We start from the raw sequence: 20,436 nt of genomic DNA on the forward strand, positions 1-20,436 counted from the left end.
CACTAAATAACAATGTAATTTTGTAATAAGCTCAGGGCTGTGAGATGTAGGTTCTATGAACCGCTACTTAGCTATGGTATACAAGATATCAAGCATATTCTGATCAAGGGTGGTGGAGGTGAAGGGGATAGGGTACAACCACATTACACAATTTGTAGTGCAAAGTTGTGAAGTACATGTAAGGAACCAGAAGGTGCCTTTTTTAGAGAGCAGTCTAAATTTAAAGAATTGCGCTAAGTTTGTACAACTTTTATAATTTTATTACCACTTCATGTAGGGCCTACTGGGCAGTTAGACCAACACTATTCACTTTGATAATTTCTGTAACAGAGACAATCAGACCAATATCCCTGTTGTAAGAATACCCCGTCACTCAGTTTTTTGTTTGTTAGTCTTCATGATAGTAAAGCTAAACTTAGTAAACCAAGATGAAGACGCTTAAGAGCATTTTTGCCAGAGATATTGGTCCATTTGTCTCTGGCATTACAAGTGAACAGTTTTGGTTGAACTGCCCTTCTGCATATGCATATAAAGGTTACATATATATATATACATATATCTTCCTTTTTTTGGCAAACCATACCTGTATTTGCTCAAAATAGTAGCTCCATGTATATATATACATTATCAAATAAGTAGGCCTATTCATATCAAAAGACAGTCTGACAAAGCAACTTGTTTTTTTTTTCTTCTAAAATTCACAAACATTTAAGGGGGATATCAGAGTGAAATTATGCTTGGGAAATGTGTGGGCCATGCACACAACACACACAAACACATACACGAATGTGCACACACACACACACACACACAAACATACACAAACACATGCACACACACACACACACTCACATGTTAGCAATTTGATTAAACCCCCTATTACAAATCACATCCAAATTAAAACATTATATGTACTTTGTACATACAGCTGTACAGTGTAGTAGACTTTATTTTTTTCAACGTTTATGGCACCTGATTATTGGTAATTAAGTTTAGATTTTTTTTTTCAGTGTTGAGGTGTGGTCAGGAAATACATCAATTTATCACTATTGTACTTTGAAATGTACAATGGACAGTGTACATGTACATTACACATACATGTGCAAATATATGTACTGTTAAATACACTGTGTAGTCTTCATCATTTCATGTACAGTAAGAGCAGACAGCAAAGTGAAAACAAATGGACGAGTAGTGTAATTTGAGCATATGTATAACTTGTACATTTTTTTTAATCACATTACTTCTTAAGCCTTCATTATAAAAATTTGGCCATGATGGTAAAACTGTTAATGTTGTACCAACTACCAAGGAAGTTTCAAAGCTAGCATCCCACTCCCAACTGTCAATAATGAGTTTAAAAAAGTTGTCACTCTGGGAAGGACATTCAAAATAATTCCTCAGGTGTATAAGTGTCTTTAAAGTTGGATATTCTGTGCCACCAAGTACAGCTTGTACTCATAAGGAACTGAAATTAAATGTTCTATAGTTTATAAAATATTAGGCATATTTCAGTTGTTTCTCCATGCTCTTGAAATTCCTTCATTATACACTTTCATTTGTACATGTACATGTACAAGTACTGTAATATACAATACATTTACTGTATATTCATGATAGTTCATGATCATTGTTCAACAACAGTGCATTATTTCAAACAAAATACATTGTAAACTGTTTGACTCCGAATTTTGATGTCAGAGAAATAATTTGATATTGTATGTCACATTTCAGTCTGATTACCATGTGTAGTAGACTCTCATTACACATCAAAAATACAGGATTAACACAAACTGGTTACAAGTTATGACAAAGAAATCTTTGTTTTTTCATTTGTTGCGCTTTACAACAATTCTTGGTTTAACAAAATGCTTCGAAGTTCAAAAAAGAAAATAAATTCATTGCTACACAGTTCAAACTATAGGTAAAAATGTTCATGTGCATTAACAGAATTAGTTTTAGTTTTATCAAAATGGGCCAAAGAACATACTGTACTTCTCATGAATGATTTTGTATGTAAAGAAAGTATTATATGTAAACAAGTTCTTGGTAGTTGAACAACTCAAAAACACACTCTACACATTTGTACACTTGTATGTACATGTATGCATAGATGAACATGCGATGTACAATTACATGTGCAGACAAGCAGCATTTTCAGTTCAATTTTCAAACACCCACCCAAACACCCAAAACACACAGCCCATCCCCACTTGGCATGGTCTGTATGTACTTGTACATGTAATCCACTACATCACAAAAACACAACCTTGAACTAAAATATTTCAACTTTTCCATAATTTTATCACTTGTAATTATGATATGTACCCATCAACATGTCCAATGAAAATCAATGAAAATATTCACGCCTAAAAAACAAAGTACAGTATGAAAAGTAGGTATGTACAAATGTACATTGTATTTGCTTCTATGAAAAAGAGCAAGGTACCATAATTGCAGTGATAAAAAGAAAATTATTGTACATTTAGCATGGAACTGCAAAAATGCAGGTACACCAGAAACCAATGTACCAACCACTCACCATTACAAACCTTAAGGAGGAAAAACACCCACAGTGGATTCTTGTTTTAAAACAATCATACGAATTCTCTAAAAAATAATTTTCAAATCCCAAAGGTACAAGCTAAGCTACATGTACACGTGTATACGTGACATTTTTCATTAAAAAAAAAAAAATCTCAGCTACAATGTACAGCTGTACAGCTGTACATGATTCTTCATGTTACCAGTATATCTGATAAGGCCTGAAAATTGAGTGCTTTTAAAAAGTGGATATAATCGTCTAGATCACTTGGGCATCCACACAAAACCGTACTGTGTACGTTATTACGTCAACACCCAGGCCAGATGCAATGGTAGCTATCACAACTCTGATTTCACCATCTGTTGCTAACATGCTGTCAACAATTTCCTTTTGGATATCAGTTTCAATGTTCTGGTGGTACATATAAACTTATTAACATACCTGTGGCAACCTTCTGGAAGCAGTGCCATAAAGGTCGTGTACACATTACTGCACATTTTTCTTATCATCCTTTCACAACATGCACCATGGATCTTCAAGTCATCTGCCAGCCACTTGAACATTGTATCTAAGTCTCTTGCAGCAGACTTGACAACATGTTTTATATTTTGCTTGTCCGGCAACTGATTTACCCACACATAATTGCGAAGACCAAAGTTTTCGATGATACCGCTACGCACATCTCTGGTTGCAGTGGCTGTCAGGGCAACAGCGGGACTGACGACTTGAGTTCCGATCGTAATTCACCAAATTTTCCATACACTGCTCGAAATGCTTTGGTGTCTCCAGATGCAGTCCCCCTATTTGAAAAATAAGAAAAAAAAACCAGTAAGATTAAAATAAAGAACACTTTCTACATTGCACATGTGATTTTAATAATGCCTGCAGTCTCTTCAATGCATATCGCATAGCCATAAGACTGCATAATTTTAATCTATAGATGAACAAGTATTGTAAGGGAACATAATGTGTAAACGATTGTAACAGATACACCGAGAGAGGGCGGAAAGAAGAACGAAAGATGGCGACTGTCCTCAGAGGACCTATGTTGACGATTCATTACCGAAGACCGAATTAAAGTGTTCAAAAGGCAAACCCTGTCTGGTTCTAGTGTCATTCCCTGTTGTGCAAAGTTGTCCCCTTTCAGTATGAGTACATTTGCATACTGAAGCATGTTCCTATTTGAGTTTTTTCTCAATGTACATGCACATGAAGAATTAGTCTGTGGGCCACAGCGTGTGTCTCGATTGCTCCTCTGTCTGTGTAGAGGAGCAAAGCCGACGAGACACAGGCTGTGTCTCACAGATTAAAGCTAAGGCAGTAGGCCTATGTGTAATTGCATTTGTATGCGAGAAAGTTACAGTAGTTACTGTACTGTACAAAACAATTAAACCAACTGGTGCAGTTACAGTGTTAACAATCTATTACAATTACACAGGATTTGACTCAGCTCAGTACACCTAGGAACACTCACAAGAGTAGTACTGTAGTAGAAGCCTGACATGTGTTTACCCTACCCGGCCCAGAGGCCAGACATTTAACTACATTTAGTTTTACAATCATTTTTTTTTTTTGTTGTTCAACTAGGGGCCTACAGTTACAGTTTGTAATTCAAGACAAGAGACACGTAATGAAAGTTGCCTTGACGAATCATTTGTAGAAACTGGATAGATCTAACGTTAAATGATTAGCTTACCACTAGGCCGCTTGAGTCTTCGACTTTGTCACGCAGGCCAAGCAAGATCCATAGCCCTGCTCATCTGGTCCAAAATTAAAGACTTCAAAGGCATGACAAGAGCCACAGCTTTCGGGGAGTCTGGTCCATCATGTAGATCTAGTTTGCGAAGAATATCAATGCACAACGGTGCAGCTTGGAAGTTGGAACACCACACTATTGCCGAAACCAGTCGGCATGGAGATAAACAAAATCACGCACGGAGAAACAGGTACGTGTAGTAGGGACGTCTAAGTTCTGGTTCTGCTGCTGCTCCCCGAAACCGTCAACGAATCCAAGCTTCTCAGTAGCACATTGCATTGAATGCTCTTCTCATTATCACTGTCAGAATAAGCGACGCGGAGACGCTGATGTTGACATCCATTGATCATGTAAACAAGGTTTGGAGGAAATACTTGAAATGCTGCACAGATTTTGGTCGGAAAACGCAAGACTCGGAATCAATACGAAAAGCACATTTGTTGCACAAGCTGTATGCTGTACACGCGATCCGGGGGATCCCCGATCGAGAAGTGAAAGCCACCTCGAAATTGACATGTACGATAAGTCACGATGCTTTAAATGGGCGAATATCTTTTCTACACGTATTTATCAATTTTTTTATTTGTAATTTTTATATTTGTAATTTTTAAATTATTTTTTCGGTCGAAAAATAGATTTAAAATGCTGGTTATTGTGATATTTATAATTTAATTTATAACAGTTATGGAAACGAGTAGAAGTTAGTCTTAATCTTACGCACTGTTTATGTACGTTCTAATTTCATTCTCCTCTTATGATCTCTAAGATATATCATTTGAGCAATTTTTAATAAAAAGAAAAATAATTTTGAAATTCTATCAATATGTGGAGAGATTAATATAAATATTGGCGTAAAATACGTATGTTATATTGCTACATGCAATATACCTGTTTGCAATAAGACTACAAGATTAGAGATCGATCGACTTTTTTCGATCCCACAAATTGCCTGCTGGACGCGATCTCATCGACCAATCAGGATGCTCGAAATGAATGAGGGGATGGGGGTGGGGCCAATTTTTTCCGAAATATTTCGGGGAGACTTGGCAAACCAGACTGGACTGTTTTGGAGGTTGAGATGCGTGCGTGCGCGGCAAATTAATACAAGAGCGTACTGTGGGGCATACGCGTGCTGTAGCGGTGTGTGCGCGCGGTAAATGATCACACAAAACAGTCCAGGCAGTGGACTAATTTAACAGATGTAGGCCTAGACAATTCTGAAGCTTTCTCCTTGTCTCGCAGAGACATGAACAACTATAATAACTGTTATGCATGTTTTTTCATCACATAATCCACAAACTCTACATATAGATTAGCAGTGACCCTGATGTTGACCTTAATTTGCATCTCGGTTCCCCTGACCACCAGTTCGCTCCTCATGTCAAATGGGAGCCAAGTTATATTGCCCTGAATTTTGATGCCTTTTTCCTTACGATGGAACGTTTTCACTCCTCCACAAGCTTCAACTGGACAAGGTGACCTGAGCAATCCCCACTGCCCCAATGGTGGCGGCAGCCATGGTTCTCATTATTGCTTGAAATGCAGATAGCCCCACCTCTATTACTCCATGAGAAAAGTCTTGCCCCACACCCTCATCCACCGACGAGCCTCCGGCTAGCCGCTATGGCGGGCGAGGGGAGTCAAAATTAGTACAACTATGCAACTATACAGCCATGGAATGGATGTCAGGTTTTAGCCAATCAGAACGCAAGAAACCGTACAACTATGCAACTGTGCAACTATGCAACTGTGCAACTGTACAGCCCTAGAATGCCTGTATGGTTGTCACTCGCACGGGCCGAAGTGCCATTAACCGAACAACCATACGTCCCTACATGCATTACGGAACGCTTGTCGGGTTTTAGCCAATCAGGACGCGAAAAACCCGACAGACATACATAAATACATGAGAACAGGAACGGCTGTAGGGTTTTAGCCAATCAGGACGCGAAAAACCCGACAGACATACATAAATACATGAGTGTAGGAACGGCTGCCGGGTTTTAGGCAATTAGGACGTGAAAAACCCGACAGACATACATAAATACATGAGTGTAGGAACGGCTGTAGGGTTTTAGCCAATCTGGACGCGAAAAACCCAACAGACATACATGCATGGATGTGGGAATGGCTGTAGGGTTTTAGGACACCAGAATGCAATAAACTCAACAGATATACACACATGTATAGTTTCATTCTCTCGAAGCACCTCCCTGAGTATACGTCCACAGCTGCCTTAGGGGGCAGGTCATGAACCCTTGATGTGGAAAGGAATGGAGACCATTGCACCAACGGTACAATAAATCTGTCAGGGGATTTCAGTGGTTAGCAGAGCCCCAAGGCTAAAAGATACGTGCAGAGGGAAAGGCTGAATGGTTAAAACCCCAACAGCCGTCCCTCACTAATGCATGTATGTATGTCTGTCGAATTTATTGTATTCTGGTGTGCTAAAACCCTACAGTCTTTCCCACACCCATGCATGTATGTCCGTCGGGTTTTTTCGCGTCCTGATTGGCTAAAACACTACAGCCGTTCCTACACTCATGTATTTATGTATGTCTGTCGAGTTTTTCACGTCCTGATTAGCTAAAACCCGACAGGCGTTCCGTAATGCATGTAGGGATGCATGAATGTTCGGTTAATGGCATTTCGGCCCGTGCGAGTGACAACCATACAGGCATTCTAGGGCTGTACAGTTGCACAGTTGCATAATTGCACAGTTGCATAGTTGTACGGTTTCTTGCGTTCTGATTGGTTAAAACCTGACATCCATTCCATGGCTGTATAGTTGTATGGTTGTGTTGAATTTTGTCACTCCACGCCCGTCATAAGCCGCCTGCATGTGTGCTCTCTGCAAGCGATGACAAGTGACAGACACATCGCAGCACGCTGCAAAGCTCCTTTCATCATCATGGCGAGACCATACCAATAAACAAAACATATGAGGGTGCTTGAAGACAACAACATTGTCTGTGTTCTGAACAATCTTGTGATCCTTCTTAACCCATCTACAGAACACGTTGTCAACTTTCTAAGCCTATAGCATAGCCTTTCAACAAGCCCACTCCACGATTAACTCATAGATCTGCTCTGTCTTCCATGCTACCTAAAACTGAGAGCTATGACATAGGCAAACAGCCCCTATAGTCAGACTTATGAAAGGCGTATCTAACTCCGACCCTCGCAAGCCTAAATACAACAAGACTTGGGATGTTTCAATTGTTTTGAATCACTTTTTATCTTTCCAAGATACCTATGAACTATAGATTCGTTCAGTGCCTTGAGCCAAAAACCGTTTTCCTTGCTTGCACTTGTTTCGGCCCAACGTACACAAATGCTGAGCATCTACAGTAGTTCTTATGACATTACCGGAAGAGTAGGCCATGTTTTCACATTAGAGATATGAAAGGCATTTCTAACCAGGTAATTAAAGTGCCTTCTTTCACCTCCAATCCTAAACTCTGTGTTCTATCAACTCTTCACGAGTATATTAAATGCACAGAACATCTCCAACGAGCAAGATCAGAAAGCAAACTCATGATTTCTTCGAAACATCCCAACAAATCGGTGACGACAAGCATCTTGGAGCGGAGGCTGAAAGCCAGTCCCTCGCAGCTGCATGCATAAACACTTAAAATATAATTGATATACTGTCAATGGCTAAAGGTATACATCCCTGTACACTGTACTGACTGCTGCATACAATTATGTATGTATGTATTGTTGCTATGGTAACATGTACCGAGTTTGTACTGTCTTGGAGATCAGTATGAAGGGGTACCACAGGACGTACCTCGTGTTCACATACATAAGGATTTGGGAGCACAGTCATCCCGCATCTATCCCAGACTCTGGTCTGGTAAGACATCCAAGGATGCCCATATGAAAGGGGTAGGCCTATTACATTCTCAGCTCATAGGTAAGGAAGCGCCGCAACTAGTCTAAAGCTTTTGCGCATGGAATATAAAAGTCTTAACGAAATCTTGTCCACAACTGACTGGACGAACGCTGGTACATTTTGAACCTTCTACCTTCTAACAATTGATTCCACATTAGTTCAACAATTCTCAGTTCTGCTGAGTTAGAAAGGGACATGTGAATTGTGATAATATGTGTATATATCTGTATATCAGTATCTCATTTAAGAACAATGTCCTAATACGAGTCAGATAAGACACAAGACCATAAATCACGTTACGTTGTGCATTGGAAATTGGCAACACATTATTACTCGGCCACTCGTTTAGGAGATTCGGTCCACCAAACTGATGAATTTAAACTCTAATATCAACCCAAAATGGCAATGGAGTTGCCTCTAATTATGCTTGCTGCAATATTACTATGCCAAGTATGAACTGGTTAATGTCTAATTCTTCCTTCAAATGTATATGAATTAAGGAACAATGATTGTATCTTAATTGGGAAATTGGTACAAGAGGTCCATTGTATTTGATTTGTCTGTGCGCTATCATACCTAATCCTGCTCCAGTTAAAGGTATCAAAATGATACCATACTCAAAACCTATGCCTTGCACCTTATAGGTTCTCAAGCAAACTTTGCTCGAGTTCTTCTCCTGTTTGCGACAATGTGTGTCACCATCGATAGACACTCTCAATGCATGAGGTGTCATGACTAAAGTTTCAACCTTGTTGTGAAAACTGTCCATCATCCTTCTTGTCCTCTTGTCCTCACTAGACTGACTTCTGTACGGAACTTTGAACATGCTAACCTATGAAGACTTATACGAGTATTACGTAATAGAACGCCTAAATTATACAAGTAATAAGAAGTATAATTAGAATTCTATTAGTAATAAATAAATGAAGTATAAGTCGAAGAGGTTCCCACCCAGCATCTCTTATAATCGATACTCTTCAGTTCTGAACCCTCCCCTTCCAACACTGTACAGAAGTCAAAACTGCTGGGCCCTACTGTATGCTGATGTTCTGTTTAATTGCTTGACATAAGATGTCCATACGTATAAGAATGCTCCGTACCTTTGGAACAGCAATGATTGTGCTTTATGTATTGCTTGTTTGTATGATCAGAAGGACCAGTGAACTAATTGTCTGCATTGCACCCAATACTGGTACTGCTGGTCTGTCTAAAGTCATTTTCTCTTTGAAAAGATGTTTGCTGCTCACTGACACAGGTATTTATAGCCAACTAGGACTGCTTGGAATTTTTACCTACTTTGAATTTCATTATGTGACTTCACTGCCTTAAACACATGGGAAATGCTAACCTCTTCGACTTATACTTCATTATTACTAATAGAATTCTAATTATACTTCTTATTACTTGTATAATTTAGGAATTATAGTACAAAACGTTAAGACACAAATTGCCTCCCTGAAGTCGTGTGTCTCCTATATAAACTTAGTTGTGAGCATATCACGTCTTCCCATAAAAACAAAATGTAGAATCTTGTTTCTTATATATATATATATATATATATATATATACATATATATATATATATATATATATATATACATATAATTATATATATATAGTTGAAAGAAATTGGACTGAGGCGGGACGTTGCTCTCGATCTTAGTCTCCCTTTTATTTGTCAAGCTTATATATATATATATATATATATATATATATATATATATATATATATACACTGGACAGCAAAAGAAAGTACCCACTTTTGTCAAAGGCCGCACACAAAAATTCACCCCCTAGAAATATACCACTTTTGCACACAGGTGTGCTGCAATGCCCCTTACTTATCACATGCACATTAGCAATTGAATGTCTTCATAACAAAAAAGAACTTGAATTGCACAGCATCTTGGTCATTGAATCAAAAGTCCCACACAACAGCAATTTCCACCATGCAAAAATGGCCACTGAATGGATATTTTTTTTAAAACAACCAATATGTCAAAGTGAACACCTGCTTTGTCAAAATGATGTTCATGAGTGTATTCTGTTTTTAGGGATGCTATCCTTCCTGATTATGCTAATTCTCAGAATAAAATCAGCTAGCTCTTTAAATTGGACATTACTTTACTCTGGTTTAAGCAAGCTTCCATCAGGAAAATTATGCCACGTCTTGTAAGGCTTGTAAGGCTCATTCTGTGACATTTTGTGACTTTTGATTCAGTGACCAAGATGCTGTGCGTGTCATTTTTTTCTTTGTAATAAAGACAATCACTTGCTATTGGATATGTGATTACTGTTAAATGGATACTGCAGCGGACCTGTGTACAAAAATTGTTTATTTCTAGGTGGTGAATTTTTGTGTGCAGCCTTTGACAGAAGTGGGTACTCTCTTTTGCTGTCCAGTTTATATACATATATTATATTACATATATATATATATATATATATATATATATATATATATATATATATATATATATATATATATATATATATATTATATATATATATCAAATTTAAGCGGATATATAAGTATATATATATATAAAGTATAAGCAGAAGGTCAAGAATCATTTCACAGTCCCACCTCTTGTTGTGTTTGGTGCGATTGGGAGACAAGCCATGTGCCTTTGTATACCCCGGATCTGCGCTGGTGGAGTGATCTCACGTGGGAATGTTTCTATCAACGTCCCGTTCGGTCCAGTGATAGGGCGGCAAAGCTTACTTGCGTTCTGCATGTAGGTCGTCACAGTAGCTTGCCGAGATCCGTTTGAGATAAATGTTGCACTGGCAATCTTGGCTGTTTAACGTATATTGATAACATTGAATTGGGCATGTGAAAAAAAAAAATATGAGTCTTACTAGAATCAACAATTCAAGGAGAAATGAACGTAATATTTCAAAGGTGTAGCATTTGTGATCATGCATCACAAAATCAACAAAAGGTCACAAGGACTTTTAGCAAAGGACAAAGATTATGGGAGAACAGACTTTAATCTTTAAAATGAGGTTTAACTCAATTTTAATATCTTGATATCAAAAAAGAAGGCACACACTCTGGAAAAGTTCGTAGGTCCTCCTGAGAAAAGAGGCTCCGAATTATAGGGTCAATTTTAACGCTGAATATTTACCAAGTGCTGGCTGTGCAATGAATTGGGTAAACATCAGGATGTAAAACACCAATGCAACAACAACGAAGGGATTACCCGATTAGGCTGAAATTGAAGGTGCTCTATTAACACATTTTGTCCAAGACTAATGAACTCTAAAAGCAGTAGCACCACGCTTTCGAAAGTTATTAAGATTTGAAGTGAAAAAATGTGTAAAGGATTTTAAGAAATAACTAGAAATGTCGTTATGGCGGCTGGTATGCCTTTGCCATGGTGCATAGTTCTCTCAATAAGTCTACGGTATGTCTTGACAATGTGTGATGACAGTTTCACATAATTGGCAAGACAAAATAAAACGGTATATTTGTCTCAAATGTGGTGATTGTTCACTTTCCTTGAAGTACATATAGGTTTAATTGGACCAATGGCTATATCGTGTAAGAGAGCAGGTATTAGGGGATTTGACGATTGTTACTTGATCTTTAAACCTTTTATATGCATTGACTAATTTCCTAGGTATGGAGAAAATGTGTAATTTCAGCATCAAATGGTGAAATTCAGCATTTTAACCAAGCCTTTGACCCTTGAATTTTGACCCCAAGACCCTAAAATTACCCAGGGAATCATCGACAAGCAGTAGGGCCTACATGCTTAGGTTTATTTTTATTTTTTTTTTTATTTATTTGTTCTCCACTCATGGGACGGATAGCCCTGGTCAGCTAAGAGCTGTTTTTCACAGGGGTCCGACATATGATATGCGTGAACGGACAAAATTGTGCCCATCAACTATTTGGTGCACATGCTCAAGGTCAAAGGTCAAATTTCAAGGTCAAATGCTCAAAATCTTACTATTTCCCCCATATTCATGCTATGCCTGAAGGTATTTTTTTAAAGGTTAGTGTATATTACATGTATTACCCGGGAAAGATTCTTTGAGAGAAACTTTTGGGATGTGAGGTCAAAGGTCAAAGTCAAATGTCATGTACGAAGTTTCATGATGACACCTCAAGCCACTTCCAGGATATGTAGAAGTAAATGACAGTACACTTTAACCCCTTGACCTTTGACATTTCAGCCAAAAACTTTCCCAGAGAATTTGTATTTGGTAATACATGTATACACTAAGTTTCAAGAAAAATCCTCTAGGCATAGCATATATATGATGGAAATAGTGAATCCTAAGGAGATGACCTTGACCTTTTGATAATTGACCTTTGACACCGTGACCCAAACATTCATTGTCCAAGAGGATACCTTTGACCATTTCCGAGATATCGAGAAAAAAAAGAAAATTTAGCAATTTCACATGACATTTGACTTTGACCTTTGACCTCACATCCCAAAAGTTTCTCTCAAAGAATCTTTCCCGGGTAATACATGTAATATACACTAACCTTTAAAAAAATACTTTCATACATACATACAAACTTACACTATTCTAAAAAAGAAAAAAAAAATGTTCTATAAAAGTTGCTGCCAAAACATAATTTTGCATTTGTTTGTGGTCCTAAACTTCATTCATTCATTCATTCATTCATTCTTTATTGGTCTATGTCAGACATAGAAACTTGGCTTCCATTGACATTACATTGTACCAAAATGATCATGACAATACAACACATTTTACATCACAATTTCATAATTACGTCTATGATAGGCACAATGAATACAAACAACACTCTACAAATCTATAACACAATTATACTAGGTGTTTAAAAAAAGAAACATTTCCCACTTTTGATCCTGAATAGTCCAAAAACTATACATCAGATAACACTGAGACTAATATGAGCAATAGCTGAATAGTGTACAATTTTGTTGAAGGCAATTTTAAAATGACAGTATAATTCAGTTTCATGAAATTAAACATTATTTTTTCAGTTACGTTTCAGATTTTGCTCTATTTTCAACACTTTGTGGGCTTTGCACAGAAGTCAATTGGTGTGTATGGGAGTGTGTAGTGGACCCCCAGACAATGGTCCTGAACAATGACCAGGATTTGAATGCTCCATTATTTATTCATGAGGAATTCCACTATTCTGAATTCATTCTGAAATGTGGTGTATGCAAGCACATGGAAACATGTGTTTACTTTTTTCAAGTGCATGCATTTCACCCTTTGCTAGGAATTCAGACTAGCAGTTCCCAGGGCAATCCATCACGAATGATTTTGATTTGATTTGATTTTCCACATCTCAAAACATCAAACATAATACGATCGATTGAACATAAGATTGAACGTAGCGTCGTAATTACAAAGAATACAAGAGAAGACAATTTAACAAACATGAAATGTGGGGACCTACTAAAAAGCAAAGTTTGCAATGTATAGGTCCCTCTATATATGAAAGTGTTGGTCTTCTTATTAAACAACCTATAACGAAAACTATGAAAGGAAGGAAAGGGACGTATAAGAAGAGAGAGCAAAAAGAGCAAGAGAAAGGAATAAAATATACGAAAGCAAAGTGAAATACAAAATAGCCAACTGTAACGCGCTTACAAGACTCCTTGTCACCCGAGCAACACAGTTACGTAACTGTAAGAATGCGCAAAAATGCACATGATACATAATGATTCATTAATTCAGGAATAGCCTTGACATAAATGACTCAGTAAAAAGAATGAAAAGCAAACCTGAAATACATATAACAAACAACGAATCTGATAAAGAAGAGGGAGTTCAAATAAAATTGCATGTTGTATTATTAGATATAAGCCTGCACAAGGGATTTTTTTGAGTTCACGTTTAAAACAATTCAGTGACAACGATTTAGTAATGTCGGAGTCAAGGCTATTCCAGAATGTCGGACCTGTATATGTATTATTGTTTTAAGAGCAAATGCAGTTCTCACGGGAGAAAAGTGAAATGAATTTTCCTGTCTTGTAGGATAGGAATGTATAACTTTATTTTTTACAAACATGGGTGTGAAAGCATAAGGCAATTCGTCTTTAGTTGATTAGTACATGAATATCCCAAGGGAGTAAGAATATATATCAAAAATCTTTAAGAGGTTATTACTTTTGAACAGTGGGCTTGTCGGTGCTAAATAATTGGTACAATTGACAATCCCTATAGCTCGCTTTTGTATTCTAAAGATAGACTCCAGGCGTATTTTGGAACAATTCCCCCAGGCCAGTATGCTATAATGAAGATACGGCAATAACAAAGTCGAATATAAGGTACAAAATATATATATGGGGAAAACATGCTTAAGCTTCTGTCGGTCAGGCACAGGCGCAGAAAACTACACCCAAATTTCTTGATAATAACTTACATAAATGATTTGTTTGATCCTGCCAAGATAATTTACAATCAATTAAAAGACCAAGAAATTTAACTGAATTTGTCTGTTGTAAGTTTACTCATGTGATTGAAATTGAGCCAGGTAAACAAGTGATTGTGTTACTAAACACCATAAAATTAGTTTTGTTTAGATTTAGGGATAATCTGTTACTTTGAATCCAATCATTGACGTGATTCAACTCAGCGTTAAGCATGTCAAGTAACTCAGTAGGATTTTTGTGCGTCAAAAAAAAAAAAAGACTTGAATCGTCCGCAAACAAGAGGAAAGAAAGGAGTGCTGACGACCTGGGCAAATAATTTATGTACACAATAAGAAGAAGTGGTCCCAAAAGGGAGCCTTGTGGAACACCACAATATGTTATATTTGCTGTGCTTGAATCAGAATCATTAATGTGTACAAATTGTGATCGATTTGTGAGGTAATCTCTGAACCACAAGGCGCTACCACGAAACCCGTAATAAGACAGTTTGTACGGTAATATTTCATGATCAATTGTGTCAAACGCCTTGGAGTGGTCCAGAAAAATTCCAACAGTGTGAGATTTAGCTTCGATAGCTTGAACAACTTTATCTATTAACAACAAAACGGCAAGAGTACTCGAACGTTTTTTGCGAAAACCAAATTGAGTGTCTACTAAGATATCATGATCATTTAAAAACTTGACAGTTCTGGAGTAGACAACTTCTTCAAGTACTTTGGAGAATGATGATAAAAGAGATATTGGTCTATAATTGCCCAGGTCGTCTTGTCTGCCTTTCTTAAAAACAGGAATAATCTTGGCAACTTTCATTTTACTAGGAAAAAACGCCAGTCATTAAAGACAAATTAAATACATGGGTCAAAGGTGCGGCTACTTCATAAATGATTTGTTTAAGAAGAAACATTGAAATACCATCATAACCTGAGCTTTGTTTAGCTTTAAAATTATTTACAATATCAATAACATCCAATGCATCTACGGGCGTGAAAATATAGAACTAGGATTGGGATTCACAAAAAAAAAATGAATGAAATGTTGTTGTTTTTTTTCCGTTAGTGGAATATTTCTGGCCAAATTTGACCCAATATTTACAAAATACGTGCTGAATGCTTCAGCAATACTACGGGAGTCATCAATTATCGTTCCATTTTGTATTATTTTATCAATTCCCGGTTTTTTCCATCATTCTTTTTTAACACATCGTTTATAACTTTCCAAGTAGACTTGATATCATTCTTATGGATTTGAAATTGTGCAGAAAAATTACCTTTTTTTTTTTGTTTTTTTTGCTTTACGTAGCACAGAAGTCAAAGTATTTCGGTAAGCTGAGTATTTGCGTTTTGCTTCTTCTGTGCCACTAGACTTATATCTATAAAATAAATTATTGTTACGATTTATAGATCTCAAAATTGATTTGGTGATCCAAGGACTTCTTGGGATTTTTTTGTAATTCAATTTGATCGAAGAAACTGGGAAATGAGCATTATATGATTAATAAGCCTTCATGTGCCTTGGAGCAGAGCTCTGAACAGGTGATATCCGGGTGCATTATTCAGGGTCATATTGTAAGTACACACTCACATACACATCATTAGTTCCTATGTAAAGTTCAGGTTTTGTACAGAGGATTCAAATTTGACCAAAATCTGGAACCTAACTTTGAAATTGATCATGGATTTCATGAAACTGGTATTGGTTTTCATTTTCAGATCACCTCCAACTAAATTGTACATTATTTAGCTATTACTCATATCAATGACAGTTTTACGTGATATATGATTTTTGAGCTATTAAGCATCAAAAGTGGGAAATGTTTTTTGTAACACCTACTAACACAATATAATGATTCTGTATATAACTCAAGCTATTTCAACCCGTCCAAGGCCCCAAATTTTATATTAACACTATGATGATAAAAATACTACAAACAAAACTTATGTCAGAAAATTTAAAATAACCCCCCCCCCCACACACACACACACACAAATGAATAACATGGGTCTCAGTTAACAATTGTGATAACAACCAGCAATATCAAATGTAACATAACTAAATTAACTCCCCTGGGGTTTCCTATAGAATTAAATAAGTACAACAAATCACTTCCAACTATACTATTTCAACATTTATACTTACAATATTTACCCACAACCCTTGACTCCATAACCCACACTAGAGATAGAGACAGACAGACAGACAGACAGACAGTGAAGGAGAGAGGAGGAGAGAGAGGAATGTGAAATTTGTCCCTGGCCCATAATCCTGTTCCCCGGAACACGTATGTGCAGATGAAACAAAACAAAAACTCCACCCCCCTCACAATTCAACATTTCAAAATATAAGTTACAAACAAAAACTAACAACATACCGCTACACATTTCAATCAGAACAATACAGTGAGGCACTGCCAAGTATACAAAAGATGACGTAGAAGAAGAATAGCATTTTTCAGAAAATATGAAGAATGAAAATTGATCAGAAATTATTGACCTGGTAAGTAAATAACAAAATGGAACTTTACGCATGAGGCAACGTCGAAACAACTAACAAGTGAGAGAGGGGGACGTGTGGGTGGCATGCATGAACAGTCCTCATGAATAGATCAGCGAACCAGTCCACCCCTCATTCTAATACCACTGAAAGAGACAAAAGTATTTACATGTTCCTTAGTTGAAATAAACGCCTGAAGAAAATAGGCTGTTACTCGAATGTAATTAGATTCATGGATACATAATATGTATCAATTTTATACATCCTCAACCGGGAGAGCAGCTATTGAGTTGAGCATAGCCATGTTCAGACGTATTTCTAGCCGGAGTAAAATTTTATGGCGCAGCAATTAGAATTCAAATTTATGCTTATATTACCACGATCCTGTGTCCACACCACAGTCGTGGGAAGAAACTCAAACCAATCTACCACGGTCTTCGTGGGAATCACCGTGGATGGTCGGTGTAACTTCCGGAAGTGGTAGCGCCGCGCACGTCGACCATACCATTTTTTTCCTTTTACCAGCGGCATTTGTCTTCTCCATGCTTGTTGATGGGAATTTCTGAGCGCTAGCTTCTCCGTCGCGATCGACTAGGTTAGAATTGCAGAGCTACCAAGTCTCACGCATTCTGCGTGAGACTCAAGCATTTAGGGTCTGTCTCACAATCTCACGCATGGCACTCATTTTTCTCACGCATCGGGTGAAGTCTGCAATTTGGGCCTAAAATAACGAGCATAGCTCAAAGGATTAAAGTGATAGTTGCAATTGAAGGTATATTTCCCTTTTGTCTTTCAAAATTGGTAAAAATATATGCACCAGATGGCATCATTAAGAGCTAATAATCTAAAAAAACTCCCTATCATGGGAGGGGGATACCCCCCTCGTTCGCGCGCGCATGCGCGCGAGCGCCGAGACGCCGAGTCATGAAAATCTCGCTCATAAAAGTTTTTTGAACTTGGCATCTCTGGAATTGTACTGCACGCTCACGTGTACTCGCATTTGACTCCGGAAGTCTTACCTAGGTCGAATAAGGTTTGTAAGGTCATAGATACTCCGAGGGCTTGTCCGCGCGGGCACTTTACTCCGACCGGCTAGTCGTGGTAGCGAGATACTCCAGAAAAAAAAAAAACAACAACAACAACTCAGGAGTATCTTGGTCGGAGTAATTTCGGAGGAAAGGTCGGAGCAGTGCCCGTCTGAACAAGGTCGTGGTAACTTCCTCCGGTCGAAGGAACTTACCACGACCTCTTCCTCCGACCAAGATACTCCTGAGTTTTCTCAGGAGTATCTCGCTACCACGACTAGCTGGTCGGAGTAAATTGCCCGTGCGGACAAGCCCTCGGAGTATCTATGAACTTACATACCTTACGACCTAGATAAAACTTCCGGGGTCAAATCGCAATGTTGACAGTTTGCGAGTACACGTGCGCATGTAGTGCAATTCTAACCTAGTCGATCGCGACGAAGAAGCTAGCGCTCAGAAATTTCCATCAACAAGAATGGAGAAGACAAATGCCGCTGGTAAAAAAAAAAAAAAAAAATGGTATGGTCGACGTGCGCGGCGCTACCACTTCCGGAAGTTACACCGACCCTCCACGGTGATCCCCGCGAAGGCCGTGGTAAATTGGTCGGAGTTTCTTCCCACGACCGTGTGGATACAGGGTCGTGGTAAGATAAGTATAAAATTGAATTCTAATTGCTGCGCCATAAATTTTACTCCGACTAGAAATACGTCTGAACATGGCTTATGAAATACAACCTGCATACCTCAGTTCCTGCTACGTCAAAGAAATCCTAGGCAAGCCGAGGACATATTTGCATGCATGAACAGTTCTCATCAATAAGTTACAGAAAGTCCTCTCCCTAGGTGACAGAAAACAGAGAAGCCATGTTAGACCAGCTAGACGTGGCAGCGAGATACTCCTGAAAAAAGTCAGAAGTATCTTGGTCGGAGGAAGAGGTCGTGGTAAGTTCCTCCGACCGGAGTAAGTTACCTCGACCTTGTTGAGACGGGCACTACTCCGACCTTTCCTCCGACCTTCCTCCGACCAAGCTTCCTCCGACCCATCCTCCGAAGTTACTCCGACCAAAACTGCCTTCGTCTGAACGCAGCTAATGATACCATTTTGACTCACTCTACAAGAAACAAAATTTCAATGCCCTTTATCAAAACAAAGCCACTGACAAATTCCTACTTTGAAAACAGACGGCCGAACAGAATTGGCTATTTGTCAGTGCTACCAAATTTATGAATGTCTATCTGCACCCAAACTCGCTCGGATAGCTGTTTTCGTAATGTACGAAATCCAACTTGAATAAGTCAGTTGTTGCTACGTTTAAACACACCCAAGGCAAGCCGAGATCCACTCAGTGTGCATTAACCATCCTCATGAATAAGTCAGAGAAGCAGTCTATTCCCTGGGTAACAGCTAGAAAACCTACTCGATTAGAAATGTCGTTAGAAGGGATACTGATTTTCAGATCATTCGCATTCCTCCTCATATTGCACCTATTCACGATTTTCAAAAATGTATGGGAAGATGTATGCGTACATGATATGCTTGTTATCATAATAAATCCTCAGACGAGGCAAGAGGAGAAAAAATATGCTTCTTATTGATATAATTGTACCTCTCATCAGTAACCCCCCCCCCCAAAAAAAAAGGGGGGGGGGACGAGAAATGTGTTTTTCTATGAAAATAAGGAATGTATATTTATGCAAAGATTTGTAAAGATTATGTTCCAGAAAAACTGCAAATATCCGCGATTTTTGTTTTGTTTTGTTTTGTTTTAAAGCGGCCAAATTCACAGTGTAGGTACAAGAAAGATACTCTCCCAGGTAATAAAACTTAGCCAAAAAATAAAAAATAAGTCGGTCAACAGAAATTACTGTTCTGATCCATTACAGAGGTCTGCGACTTTTTTTGTGTGGTTTTTGAGCGAGGCGGTAACATAATGCATAACCATAATGCATCATGGTTGTCTATATTTATTATACATTTATGTGTATGAATTTGTATGTATTGTATGTATATGAATGTGACCCAGCATCACAAAAATCAACAAAGAGTCGCACGCGCTGATTTTGTGTGAGGACCCAAAATAGGTGGAATGGCTTAACCTTTCCTGAAAGGTCAATTCTTTTATAATATTGTAAAGCTTGGGATCACAAAAAGAGCAGGAACTTGTACGTTTAGCAGCTTTTGTACAACACTTTTTAACGAGAATAGTGTGATTAGGTGTGTTTTCAAGTTTTACAAACTACTAACTTTCAACTCTGGTAACTTTTGAAAGGATGATGCTAAGGCTTTGGAAGTTATTTCTAATTATGAATAGAGTCACGTGTTCCTA

At 38.0% G+C, this 20,436-nt stretch overlaps 1 pseudogene; it reads right to left on the bottom strand.

The window, feature by feature from the left end:
• Positions 1-2,803: 2,803 nt before the first annotated feature.
• LOC140246885 (ATP-dependent DNA helicase RecQ-like) lies at positions 2,804-19,153 on the bottom strand (annotated as a pseudogene).
• Positions 19,154-20,436: the final 1,283 nt, after the last annotated feature.

This window comes from Diadema setosum, chromosome 3 (genome assembly GCF_964275005.1).
Source record: "Diadema setosum chromosome 3, eeDiaSeto1, whole genome shotgun sequence".
Lineage (NCBI taxonomy): Eukaryota > Metazoa > Echinodermata > Echinoidea > Diadematoida > Diadematidae > Diadema > Diadema setosum.